We start from the raw sequence: 14,947 nt of genomic DNA, 5'->3' as shown, positions 1-14,947 counted from the left end.
GCCCCTGCTGCTCTATGGGCCTCACTGCCCCACTGTTCCCTTGGGACTCCTCTGACCTGTCCTCCTCCTCCTGGTTTTCTCCCGGGAATCGTCGCCGTATCTGGTCGCAGTGGCGGCGCCAGCATTGCCCCCCATCTGTTAGCACCTCGTACGACACGGGGCCCGTGACCCTGGTGACTGTGGCAGGTACCCATGCAGGGCCTGCCCCAAAATTCTTTGCGTACACTGGGTCCTGGGCCTCGAAGGTCCGGGGGTTCCTGCCTTCCCCCACCACTACCTCATCCTGAGCTCTATCGGGGTGAAGGCGGTCCAATCTGATTGCAAGGCGCCGACCCATTAGTAGTTCAGCGGGGCTCCGGCCAGTCGTTGAGCTGGGGGTGCTGTGCTGTGCTAGAAGGAATGTGGCAAGGCGGTACTCCCAATCCCCTTGCGTCATGCGGCGAAGGGTGTCCTTGGTGGTCCGCACCATGCGTTCTGCTTGGCCATTGGTGGCAGGGTGGAATGGCGCCGAACGGATGTGGCGGATGGCGTTCTGCACTGTGAAGGTTTGAAATTCTCCTGATGTAAATGCAGTCCCGTTGTCTGAGACGAGAGTGTCAGGGAGCCCGTGGGTTGCAAACAGCCTGCGTAGTACCCGGATGGCTGCGGACGTAGAAGTGGACGGTACCAGTGCGACTTCCAGCCATTTGGTGTAGGAGTCCACCACTATGAAGAATGTTTTCCCCTGAAAGGGGCCAGCGAAGTCCACATGCAGGCGTGACCATGGTGCTCGGGCGGACTCCCAGGACTGGACTGGGGCCCTTGGGGGATCTGGGCGGGATTCCTGGCAGGCCTGGCAGTGTTTGACCCAGGCCTCTATCTCTCCGTCGATCCCCGGCCACCACACATAACTCCTGGCAAGGGCCTTCATTCTTACTACCCCTGGGTGTGTCTCGTGTAGGGCTGTGAGGACCCTTTTGCGGAGGGGCTGGGGAACAACGACCCTGCTTCCCCATAACAGGCACCCCTTGTGGGCTGACAGTTCATGTTTGCGGGTTGTGTAGCCGGCGAATTCTGGCCCGGGGCTGCGGCTGGGCCATCCCCTCCACACCCAGTCCAGGACCCGGGAGATGACCCTATCTTTCTTGGAATGGTGTGCAACTTCTTGTGCCTGAATGGGGCGGTCAGGAAGCAGCTCCAGGCTCATAACCTCTTGTGCAGGTGCTGGGTCGGGGCCTGTTTCCGGTAGTGGTAGCCTGCTGAGGGCGTCTGCATGGCCCATCGCCTTTCCAGGGCGGTGAATCAGTGCATACTGGTAGCTGGCAAGGAAAATTGACCACCTGAGGACGCGAGGAGACAGCACTTGGGGGGTCTGCTTTTCGGGGGCAAACAAGCCAAGCAACGGCTTGTGGTCAGTCACCACGGTGAAGGGCCGCCCGTACAAGAAATCGTGGAATTTTTTTACTCCCTTCACGATTGCCAGACCCTCCTTGTCGATTTGCGAGTAGTTCCGCTCGGTTTCGTTGAGTGTCTGGGAAAAGTATGCTACCGGTACCTCTCTTCCATCCGGGAGTTGGTGTCCCAGGACAGCGCCGATGCCATAGGGCGAGGCGTCGCATGCTAGCACCACCGGCAGCCTCTCGTCGAAGTGTGCCAAGACCGAGTTTGAGACAAGCAAGTCCTTGACTGCCTGGAATGCGGCCTCCTGGCGCTGGCCCCACACCCAAGGGGCCCGCTTGTCCAGGAGTCTGTGTAGGGGCTCCGCTACCGCCGCCTTGTGGGGAAGGAAGGAATGGTAAAAGTTCAATAATCCCAAGAAGGCCTGAAGTTCAGTCTTGTTCTTGGGCGCTGGGGCATCACAAATGGCCCGTACCTTGTCCCCAGTCGGGTGAACCCCTTCTGCATCCACCATAAATCCCAGAAAGTCCACTTGAGGCACTCCTAGTAGACATTTTTCCCGCTTCACCTTGAGACCCGCCATCTGGAAATGGTGCAGAACAGTGCGGAGGCGGTCCTCAAACTCCTCTGGTGTGGGCCCGGCAATCAACACATCATCAAAGAAGGGGGTGACACCAGGAATCCCTTTAAGGAGAGAGTCCATTAGATTCTGGAATATGCCTGGTGCCACGCTGACCCCGAATTGCAGCCGCTTTACCCTGAACGCTCCTCTGTGCGTCACAATCGTCTGTGCCTCTGCTGTGGCCTCATCTACTGGCAGCTGTTGATATGCTTGGGCCAAGTCCAGCTTGCCAAAAATTTTCGACCCAGCCAGGGTGGCAAGGACATGGCTGACCACTGGCACTGGGTATGCATGGGCCATGAGGGCCTTGTTTATGGTACATTTGTAGTCTGCGCAGATGCGGACCGAACCATTAGGCTTGACGGGTGTGACGATTGGGGTTTCCCAGGGGGCATTAGGCACCGGCTCCAGCACTCCTTGCTCCACGAGTCGGTCCAATTCCTCGTCTATACGGGGTTTCAGGGCGAATGGGACCCGGCGGGCCTTGAGCCTGACTGGTCGTACTGCGGGGTCAAGCTGTAGAGCAATGGGGGGGCCCGTATACTGTCCCAATTTCCCATCGAAAACCCCCGGAAACTCCTTGCATATGGCGTCCACGTCCACTTGTAAGCTCATGTGGTTCACCCCGGTGATGGCTAGTCCCAGTGGTCCAAACCATGCCAACCCCAGTAAGCTAATGTAGGGGCCCTTGACCACAAGCAAGTCCAGTTGCCGCGTCCGCCCTCGGTATTGCACCCTGAAGGTCCCCACCCCCATTGTGGGGACCTTACGTTTCTGGAAGTCCCGGAGGGTGAATGGGGCCGGCCTGAGTTTGGGACCCCCAGTAGGACACAGTTTCCTTAAGGTCCTTGCCGAGATTATGGATAGAGTTGAACCCGTGTCAAGCTCCATGCGGCATGGGGCCCCCTCTATCTGTACCTCTACATAAATTTTCTCTACGTTGGGGTGGGGCAACTGGTATACCTGGAAGTCTGTGAGCTCCGTCGAGTTGCCTTGGTGCGTTGGGCCCCGGGACCTGGGGCTCTTGGATTGGTCATCTGATGCCTGGCTTCGGGTGGGCCGAGCCCGACACACCCGGGCGATGTGTCCCAATTTTCTGCACTGCCTGCACTCTGCGTTGCGGAAACGGCAGGTCCTCCTCTCGTGACTTTCTCCACAGCTTGCGCAGTTCCCTCCTTCTCGTCGAGGCAGCTGTGGTATGTGGGCTGCTTGAGTGCGCTGCTGTACTCGGTGCACCTCCTCCCTGTCGGATCCCGAGTCGTTGGTGAGGTCTTCGTGGTGGACCCTCGGTTGGGACGGCTGGCTCAGCCGTGCCTCTTGCGTCGACCTCTCAGCAGCTTCCGTTGCCAGGGCCTCCTCCAGAGCGACCTGGAACGTTAGGTTCTTCTTAGCGTAGAGGCGTCGTTGCAGCTTCTCATCCTTCAGGCCACCGACGAGGCGGTCACGAAGCATGTTCTCCAGCTCTGAGAAGTTGCAGAACCGGGCAGCTTGGCGGAGAGAGGTCACAAACCCAGTTATGGTTTCCCCAGGGGCTTGCCGCTTTGCGTAGAAGGCATTTCGACGAGCCACCACTGAGGGCTGTGGCGAAAAGTGCCCCTTCAGCTGTTCCATTATTGTTTTGTATGGAACAGTAGCGACGTCTTCAGGCGCAAGGAGAGCCCGGGCGATTTCAAATGTCTCCTCTCCGCAGACGCTGAAGAATATTGCCCTCTTCTTGGCGTCTTCTTCATCGGTGACCCCTTTGGCTTCTAGGAGGAAGGTGAAACGGGAGGCGTACGCTTCCCAGTCTCCAGATGCTGGGTTGAATGGCGAGAAGCTGCTGTCAGTTGCCATTCTGAGTTCCTTGTGTCCCGGAGCTGAAGCCTGGATACACGGTGCGAGGCAGCGGTGCGGCAGGTGGCGGTGCTGCGGTGCTGTGTGTGGCAGTCAGCTCAGCGGGATCCCATCCTCGTCGCCAGTGAAATATACTCAGAGTCGCAAAGTGATTTCATGCTCTTTATTCAGCTCATAGTGGTGAGGAGGAATGAATGAATGTCCCCTCAAAGTATCTGCTTTATATACATTATTTACACAATGGGCTGCACATGATTGGCTAATTCCAGGATTCTACTGTAGGCCAATCAGGTTGTGGATTCACTTCTATCTGGAGCATGATTGGGTGGTTCCTGCTAACCAATCATACTGCTGCATTGTTCTAGGACCAATCAGACTGCTGCCTTTTGGAGCCTATTGTTCTAGGACCAATCAGACTGCTGCAGTTTGGATCCTATTCAACTCAGTACATAACACTGAGCAAGAAGGATCTTCCATATAACAAAAGAGATTGTTTCCACAGTAAGAAAAGCAGTTCTTGTTTTTTAAAAATGGTGACCATAGACAGTAACAGCCTGTCTTGTTTGGCCGCCTGAGGCAAAATGTAAAGGTGCTGCACTGCACGCGTTCCACCCACCTACACACCCCTTGCTGCCTCTCCTGAAGCTTCACTGGGGTTGCAAGGCTGTGGTTTTTGGGGTTCCAGTGAGATTTTGCAAAACAGCCCACAGAGCTGCTCCTTGGTTTCTGTCACCTGAGGCAGCTCTCTCAGTCTGGCTTCTGGTTGGGTTGGCCCTGACAGTTAGCCTCAACAAAAATAACCACACTTATAAACTCCACTCACTTGTGGGATGTTCCCTCTGGAGGAAAGGGGTAGAGAAGCCATTTGTTTTGTGGATGCCTCCTGTGCCCCTTGAAAATCAGGGGGAAGATGGTGCAGGGTCCGTGGAGGGAACTGGTGAAAAATTATCCATCTGGAGTCTCCACTGGATTGTGTTTCCTTCCACAAATGGAAGAAGCATTTCTGCTTGCAGAAGAGCAACGCTAGATTTGACCCAAAATGTCATCCCTCTCCTTACCCCCTTTAAGCACCCCTACCTAGTTCAACTGATGACTGAGTTGTTAAAAGGTTGGGCAAGGGTTAAAGTTTGTTTAAGAATGACAGTGATTACTCGAGGTAATTACTAATAACTTCCTTAATTCTTATGTAACAAGAATAACCATGTACTTTAATTCATTACACTGATCATTAATTTCCCATTACACTTGACCTTCATACAGCTTGCATAAGCTCATCTGCAAATCTAGCCTTTTGCCTAAAGGGTTTGCTTATTTAAGGAAAGTGTTCATTTTAAGTGGCCAAAGCTGCTGAAATCAAAATCGTTATTCTTATCCATCTTGTGCATTTCAAAGGTGCATACACCTAGGACTTTGAATTAGTAGCACAAAGAGCTTCCATGTGGGTGATTAGTGTGGAATTCTTCTGCCCCCTTTCAGATACCGTACTTTTTATGGAGCGTCCACACAATACCATCATCCAGCTATTGTCATTCTGTATTTTCCTGGTGACCCTTCTGCCTTTTGTTGAGACACTTCCAGGCTGTCACTATTTTTTTTGTTTTTTGTGAGATTTAATAACAGCATCAAGCCAACTTTAATTGCATGACCTGAATTTGTCAGTATGTGATTACGATTACGATTACGATTACGATGACAATAAAGATATCTTTGCTGTTATGCAGCAAACCTGCTTCCCCACCCCCCCAAAATTGGTTGTTTTTTAATAAGGTAAACAACAGGAATATGCAGTGGAAATTGTGGGATAACAATTGTTTGATGCAGCCTTCTCACAAACAAATCAGAAAGAATGTTCAGTAAATGGTCAATATCACATAACCTCCCCACAAAATCTGTACAAGCAAAGGAGGATCAAATCTGGAAGTTATCTTAAAGTCTTTCCCCCCAGAAAAATGAAAGTGTTTAAATACAGCAATGGTCTTAGTCACTACTCCATTTTTTCTAGTCTGAACTATTTATATAATGCATTATGCTGAAGCTTTTAATGTCAAAGTTTTTCAGACTTTTTTACATCAGAGTTTTAGATCAGCTGAATTCCGCCGCTGCCACTCACCCCCCCCCCTGAATTCCACATAATACTATGTGCACCTCTTTTGTTCTTGATGTACTGTTTTATTGGTAACCATGCTCTGATCCTATTGCAAATGATGCTTTGGTCCAGATATGCTGTGAAGGTGTATGAATTACATCCTTCCTGAAACCATCTAAATAAGCCAGCTGTAATAGAGATGTCATCTCTGAAAGAACAGCAGCTGCAAAAGATCATTGCTGGTGTATTTGCCAAGTGACAGGCTCTCTGACAATTAACGTAGTTGGGCTGCGCCACCTAATTAATCACATTCATGGAATGAGACAGTACTGCGCAGTTCCAGATTGCTAGCATTTTGTGCTAATATTAAACATCTGAAAGGTCGGCAGGGTAAAAGGGGCCAAAGCAAATACACCCCCTCTCCTAACAGCACATATAATAAAGAACTCAGTGTGTACAAGGGCAGTGCAATGTGCTCAGCATTTGTAGAGAACTGTAAGAGTCAACAATGAGTTGCTGTAGCACATTTTGGACTGTGCTAATAGAAACATCCACGACCCCAAAAGTAATATTACATCTCTGCTCAGCAGTGGCAAAGAACATATTTGCAATACTGTATTTAGTTCAGTAAAGGTTCAGAGTTCAAGAAGGCTGCAGACAAACGGGGGAAATGATTCTGTGAGAAGCTGCAAGTGGCAGAATGGATCAACACAACAAAGTTGTCTGGGGAACAGCTGAAGCAACTGGGCATATTTATTTAAGGAGGAAAGAGGAGAAGATTAGATTGCTTGACAGTTGTCAAATATTTAAAGGGATGTCAAAAGGGAGAGGGACAGCATTTGTGCCCCTCTGCAAAATGCCAGACAAAAAAAGGGGGAAAGGAGTGGGTCATTTACGTACATTAGGAAACGTTAGGAACAAAGGGCAGCTCAGCGATGGAATGGATTGCCAGAAAGGTTGCAGAGACTTTTCCTTGAATATAGTCAAATGAAGCCACTGCCCCGCCCCACACTCTGTGGGGGTTTACTAATGGGTAAAAAGGCTTTCCTGTTAGACAATGTAAATTAAAAGTGATGCAAACTGATGCTGGATAGCTTGGATTTGTGTTGTTGATTTGTTTTTTGATACCTATTTTATATATTATAATTTCTCTATTGATTTGTGCATTTTGATCAATTGTTACATACTGCCATGAGAGCCTTTGGGTCGGAGGGCAAAATACAAATTTTAATAATAAAGAAATAATAGCAGGTCTTTCATTTTGTCAGGCTTGTACACAGGAACATAGGAAGCTCAAGTCCATCGGTTCATCTAGTTGAGTATTGATTGACAGGCAGCAGCTCTCCAGGGTTTCGGGCAGGCAGTCTCTCCCAGTCCTACCTGGGGATTGAACTTGGGACCATCTGCATGCAAGGCAGGTGCTCTTAACACTGATCTACTCCCCTTGTAAATCATTAGCATTCTGAAATGGGCCCTGCAACAAAATGTTGCAGCATGTCCTTGCTTTCTAATTGATGCCCCCATTCAGGGAGCCATCTTATGTCCTCCCCCAGAGTACTATAAGCTATAAAGGGCTCAGGCAGGCAGGTTTCCTCTGCTGCCTAAGCAGTTTACCATTTTTCTTTTCCAGTTGACACTCAGCATTCTGTGGCTTCTGGAGACCACTAAGTCTGTATTTGACTGTTGGGGAAGGCGAAGATGTGTGCCCTCTTGTGGGGTGGGGGTTATTGTTTCAAAATGTTCAGCTGAACATGCTGCCCCCTCATTTTGGTTCTTGTTAGCATTCAGCCACCTAGTTTGCTGATAAAAACTAGGAGTACAGTCCCAGCACTTATGTTCATTCTTCTTGGCAGAACAGCCTTGAGATTTGAGTAGCATGTATACTTTTGATCCAATCTCCCTGCCTGTGTTCTTGCCACTTGGTACTGCAAGGCCAACTTGGGGCTGATTCTCGAAAATCCTCAGATGAATCTGTCTGCAGAGCAGATTATTTTCAGCTCTAGTATTCACAGCTTCCACCCCCACCTATCCATCTGTCTCTCTCTCACACCCCATCTCAGCTCAAAAAGATTTTAAGATCTTTCTGTTCTCTTGGTCTTTTGCATAGGTCATGCTCTGTGACAGATGAATGCAGTTCAGTTGTGGAACTGCTAGTTTTGTGTCATTAGTTAGTGGTATGCTGTGAGCTCCTTGTGTTTGGAGACACAATTTCTCCTCAATAATTACTCTTTTGTTTCACAGTACAGAGAGTTTCCCCTTGGGGCATCATTTCTGTTGTGAGGGTTATTGCATGTGATTCTTCCCTCAAGACACCAGAGTATGCTGTAATGGACAGAGGGCAAATACATTCCATTTATCTTGTCTCAAAGGGTTAGAACATCGACAAACTACCGTCACCTATTGCAGCAGCCATGCATCCTACATTACGGAGGATAATTCTGTATCTGGAAGAGTCCTCTATTTGTCCAGTCCAAGTCAAATTTGAATATAAAGTTCCATAAGAAGGGATAAGGGAGGCATTGCAATTGTCCATCGACTGTTAATCCATTCATTCAGACAAGAGAATGGCTACTGTCCTCCTGCAGCAACATCTTTCCATTTTATGAATTTTTTCTTTTTCTTAAAAAAAAGAGACTCATATTTGTATATTGAAGATTATGAGCTCCAGCACTGGAGTGCACATTTACCTTGATTATTAGTTTTAAGTGAGGGTTGAATTCTGGGACTATTAGGGGAAAGCTGAAATGCAGAAAAGATGTGCATTCCCTTGATGAACTGAATCAGCCCGGGTTTTTCTTTTCGAAACACTTTATTCAGAAACTATAAATTATGTAATTGCCCCAATGTGCTCATTTTGTTTGTAATTCAACAATTAGTGGAAAGTGACTGCTGAGGTACAGCCCTTTGAAGCTATTATTGGAAGATGTGAGATTATCTTACACTCCCGTGTGGTTTAGGATAATTATCACATTATTATAGTCATATTAGATTTCTTCAGACTTCACTGCTTCCCCCCCCCCTCCACTGCACCCGGCCTTTCTTAATTAGCTAGGTGGGATTTGGTTGCAGCTTACACAGGTCATTTAGATGCCTTGACCCCCCCCCCACACACACACTCTTTGCCAATGATCAGCTTACCGGCTGCAGTAGCTGAAGAGTGTAATAAGAGGATGAAATCAGAACCTGTGTGCCAGGTGTGATGTTATGGCTCACCTCTCGGTCCTCATCCCTTGGCTCTCAGGACTTGCCCTTCTGCCCTTGGCTCAGATGCATTTCATGTTCCCTTCGAGAACAGTCGGTTAGCCTCTTTTCCTTGGATCTGTCGTTACTTAGCAATTCCAGATTTCATCTGAAGGATGGCGTTTAGAATAGAACCTCAGTAATGCAGTGCTTCCACAGTGCCCTTTCGTCTGAGCCCTATATCCTTAAGAACAGCAAAAGTGTCCTGCTGAATCAGGCCAGGGGCACATCTAGCCCAGCACTTTCCTCTCACTGTGACCAACCCAATGCGCCTAAGACTTGACCATTGGCAGCTACGGCAAGACACAAGGCACAGAGCTCTTCTCTTAGCGCCTAGCACTTTGGAGGGTCCACAGGCATGGCAAGGACCTTTCATCACTCAAGTCAGCAGGTGGAGGATGGGTGGAGTGACCCATCCCTCTTCCGCCCACCCACCCACCCACTCGCCTGGATAGAATTCCTTGTCGCCTAGGGTGACAAAGCAAGTTGCCAGTTACAAGGCTAGGCTTCGGGATCACAGTGCCCTTTTGACACAGCACTGAAAGACACTGCTGCTCAGTTATATGAGTGCGGAAACAAGACTTGCGCAGCCAGACTAATTATTAATAGTGGGTTATGTTTGCTGTTTGAAGGCTATTTTTGTGACCATGGAGGTGCAGGTGGTTTGTTTTTGTTTTTTTAATGACATTGAACATAAGCTTCCATTCTAAAAAATGGATGTACCCACTCACTGGAGCCTATCCAGTTCAGTCACTTGATAGCCTGTAACAATATGAGCCTTCAGAATCCATTTTATCACAGTCAATGCATTGTGCATACCAGCTAAGGGCCCTGGAAGGACTTTGCATTGACAATAATGTTTGGGGGGTTTTTTGTGTGTGTGTGCATGAGTGATGAAAGAGTTAACTGGCCCTAATTTCACAGACTGCCTTTGTAGCTGAAGCCATTAAGAGTGATGTGCCGAAAAGAGTGCTTTAGGACTGAATGCTATGTCCTCCGAATTCTCTCTGTGGTCCGTGAAGATCTCATGAAATAATAATTAGAGCAAAGTCATTCGAAAAGCTGAAGGGTTTAAAAAGGCTTAGCTCATCTTCCCCAGCCTGGTGCCCTCCTCCAGATGTTTTGGATTATAGCTCACAGTTATGCTGATTGAGACTGATGAGAGTTGTAGTTCAGAACCTCTCTAGATGAAGGCGCTAGCTTGGAGAAAGCTGGCTTTGTTGAACCTGTCATTTCAGTGAGCCCAGAGCCTGCGTTCTAATCTGTTTGAGGCTGCCCAGAGTGGCTGGGGCAGCCCAGTCAGATGGGTGACATTGTTGTTATTATTATTATTATTATTATTATTATTCTGAAAGGACTGCTTGGCAGAGCTAGGTCTCAGCTGGACACCTTTACTAAGCTGTGATCATTAGGAAAGGAATAAAAAACAAAACGGCAAATATCACGATGCCTTTATACAAATGTATCTGCACTTAGAATACTGTGTGCACTTCTGGCTCCCATGCCTGGAAATGGTGCAGAAAAGAGCAGCCCAAATTATCGCAGGGTAGAGCAACTTCTCTTCGAAAAAAGCTTGAAATGTTTGCCACCTTTAGGAAATAAGGCAAGTGATGGGAAACATGAGAGGTGCGTATGCAATCATTCATGGTGTGGAGGAAACAGATAGGGAGAAGTTTTTCTTCCTCATAATACTTGAACCCGGGGTCATCCAGTGAGGCTGAACAGTTGAAGCTTTGGAGCAGTCATGGGGAAAGACTTCTTCTCTCAGCACATAGCTGAATTAGGGAATTTGCTGCTACAAGATGTAGTGTGAGAACCACCAGTTTGGATGGCTTCAAAAGGGGGTTAAATAAATTCCTGGTAGATGATGCTACTAGGCATGAGGGCTCTCAAAGGCAGCATGCCTCTGAATACCAGTTGTGGAGAAACACAAGTGAGAGAGTGCTGCTGCACACATGCCCCAGTTTTGGGCTTCTCAGAAGAATCCTGTTGGCTACTGGGAACAGGGTGCTGAGATTCCTGCATTGCAGGGAGTTCAACTACATGACCCCTGTGGACCTTTCCAACTCAGTGACTCTATGACTAGATAGGCCTCTGGTCTGATCAAAAGGGCTCTTCTTGTGTCCTTAAGCATCTGGAAAATGTCTATATGTCAGGGCTTTGTTTGCTACCATGAAAATTCTCTTTAGGGATTTCCCCAAAGCTTCGGAGATAGTAGTTGGGTGGGTGGGCAGCTGCCATTTCCAATAAGCCAGGAATGGGGGAGTCACAGGTGATTAATTTGTACTTTTCTTGCCTAGGGCTGTAATTAATGGGTGATCACTGCCTGATTTGAAGCTCAATTTAATTGGCCTAATCATATCCAACCAAATCCTAATTAATCTGTAATGTGCAATTTAAGAGGTATTTGTTTTCTAAATTACAATCCAGAAAAAGCTTGGAGGCTTGAAATGTACACTCTGTATGATATCAGTTACACCACGACTGGCTGGCTCAGCAAACTGATAATAAGCGATGGAATTTGGTATATCCGAAACATCAGCTCTTCTAACTCTGCCCAAGATGGAAAGTAACTTCTGCTTGCGTTTCATTGCGCCTTCTCTCCAAAATGAGGTTAACAGGTTTCCTTTATGGAAAGAAACACCTGCTCTGTTTATTTAGTTTTATTGTTAAATTAAACCCAACCCTTAAACTCAAATTAAAAGATACATTATGTAGCTTTTCTATGTCAGCTGTGCTGATATTATTATTATTATTGTTATTAGTATTACTATTATTAGGATTTATTACCTACCCATCACCATAACCCAGTGTAGGTCATAGTAATTAAAAATACAGTATTGAAAACAGTTCACAACAAATTAAACACCATCAGGAGAATAGGGCAGGCCCTTAAAAAACTTTCTTACGTGTCAAAGCTCAGGGTAAAGAGGTGACTCCCAGATCCTTTATGTACTTTTAGGTTGCTATAGTCTTGTTTAATCCAGATGTTTCCAGTGAGATCACAGAGTAAGCAGCATGAGAATTGTAGGGTCAATTGCTTTTGGATACTGCATGTATTCCAGTGAACTTCTACTCTGGTTTTTATTACTAACCAAAAATGCTACCACAGAATCAATATGATGGAAAGGACATTGTGAAACTCATTTGGAATATTGAGGCATCTAATCATAAGCCTGCATTTTTATCAAAGCTTCTATATGTTTAATCAGGGCTTGCATTTTAAAAATGAGCTTAAAAAAAGGATTTTCAAATGTTTCATGCCAGGCAAAAGACCAGCTGCCTAAAAGAACCTTGGCAAGATGTTTTTCCTCCTAAGACAAGAAGGGCCCCATTGATTTATAGTAGAAAAACAATTCTCAAAGTCATAAAAAGGGAGAATTACATATGCTGCCCCAAGGCTGAGAAAACACCATTAGGAATGGGGAAAGATAATACTAATGTGCCTCCCAGTAAAATGAGCCAGATCTTCTTTCTAAGGTTGAAAGGCCAGGAGCAAAAGGGAAAAACATTTAGCTGACAGAAAAAGAGAACATTTTTGAAGAGGCTTCTTTTAAAAGCTGTGTTTTATTGAGTTCCTTCCTTTTCACTTTGAGAAGCTTTATTCTTTTAAGAGGCTACCTATGATAAATGTATGAAATATATTAGCTTAAATATATTGGCTTAAATGTAATTATGCAAAGGATTTAAGGAATGCTAGATTCTTATTTTATATGGTTGTAAGAGTTGTATTTATCCTGAAATTAAGTCAGCCACCAGCCCCCCCGCTGCCAGACAGAAGACGCCATCTAAGCAGTCTTGATATATAGTTGTCAGGCATTTTGTTTAGAAACATTAAATGAAGGAAATCTTTCAATGTTGATGTGAAACTCAAGATCCTTGACATCTGTTGAACATAAAATGTAAGATTAAACCATTTGTTTTAGAAGGCAATAGGGCAAGAAGGGCAAGAGGTGAGCTGGTAATTAAGATTCCATGTAAGATATATTATTACTTATTTGTCATTTATATATAGCTCTTTGTCTCCCATATAAGGGCAAGGAAATGGGTGTATCTTTTGTGGGTGTATCTTTTGTGATTGGCTCTAGCAAACAGCCAATAGGAATTTCAACCAGGCTGATTGGACAGAGGCAGCCATAGGAGGAGCAAAGGGGCTGGATTAAGGGAATATAAGTGCTGGCCAGAATGGCAGGAGGGCAGGCCAGAGCTTGGTAACCACGTACCACTGAGCCTCTTATTTATTTGTCTGACAAATAAATTACTATTTTAATTTCTCTATTGCTGCGTTGAATATTTCATTCCAGCTAAGCGTTAACCACAAGCAGGGTGCTACATTTTATGGTGCCGTGACTCGGATAAGTGGTCTGCTGGAACGCAGCCCCTTCGCCCTACTGGGCAGGGTACAAGAGAGAGGACAACTGCTTACCCAAAGCGCGCACTGGTAATTTTTTCCAGGGGGAACGCAGAAGACTCGTCTGTCTGATACCCTGCTCACTGGCGGCGACGGACCGGGGGAAACAGGGAACCAACCAAGGGTAAGTGCACAAAGGGATTTTTGGCCCTCCAATTAATTGGGAGGAAGAGAAGTCTTGATCAAACTTCTGCGTCTCAGTAAGGGGAAACTGAGTACGCTAGGTGGTTGGGTACATCAGATGGTGATCTGGTGTAGGGAAAGGGAAAAATTGGGAGGTAGAGTGTGGTGAAGTATCCAGCGCATTGTATGTGTGAGAAAGTACAGAGCAATCTGTAGCTGACCCGAGTGTGGAGTGGGCAGTACTTCGATTCCTAGTGAGGCGACTCCATCTAGGCAAGGAAACCCACGAAGCGCGTCTGTGAGTGACTGAGTGGATACTTCACAGGGCCATACAATGGGAGTTGGGGGTTCAAAGGGGGAAAATACACCTCTTGAGTGTATGTTAAATAATTTTAAGAAAGCCTTCTCAGGGGCATATGGAGTCAAAATGACGCCAGAGCGCTTGAGAACGTTATGTGAACTAGAATGGCCAAAACAAATTACTGGATGGCCATCCCAGGGAACCTTTGATATAAATTTAGTAAGCAAACTTTGGACTGATATCGCCAAAGAAACTGGAGGGTGCCCAGAACAATTTCCATATATAGATTCCTGGCTGAGCACATTAAATAAAAATCCTCCATGGATAAGGGAATGCAAAGTCAAACGATGCAAATTATTGGCTGTAAAAGCCGAAGCTAGGAAAGGAATCTTGCCAAATAAACTCAAACCCATTTTTGAGGGGCCAGAGGAAGAGGTGCTTCCACCTCCACCCTATGCTCCACATCGAAGGGAGCTTAATCCAAACACTCCACCAGTTGTAACCCCAAGGCAAGAAACTGGAATGAATAATGGGAGTGGAGTCACAGAGCTTGATTCCTTGATAGATTATGATAAATATCTTCAGGAGGCATTGGAGTTCTATAATAAAGCCCAAGCAGAAGTGGTTATTCCACCTGTGACTCCTAATAGACCTCCATCTACAGTCTCCTTTAGTGGAACAACTGATTGCCCACCCCAAACCCCTGTACATCCAAGTCCCAGAGAAATGTTACAGAAGTTACAGGGAGACCTTGCTCGGTCAGCAAGCAATACAGCCAGGCGTATAAAGCTGCTAAAAGAACGCCTTGCGGCAGATACCATCCCCTATGATTTGAGGCCCCTAGAGCAAAGTGAAGAGAAAGATCACGTAGTAGCCCCTCTTAGAAGAGTATTTGATGCACTTGAGGAGCCTGCACTGGTTAATGGGCAACCCGGACCACGGCCACCTCGAACT

This window comes from Podarcis erhardii (assembly GCF_964252035.2).
Source record: "Podarcis erhardii genome assembly, chromosome: 2".
NCBI lineage: Eukaryota > Metazoa > Chordata > Lepidosauria > Squamata > Lacertidae > Podarcis > Podarcis erhardii.
The sequence above is the reverse complement of the archived record's forward strand: the minus strand, read 5'-3'. Positions refer to the sequence as shown.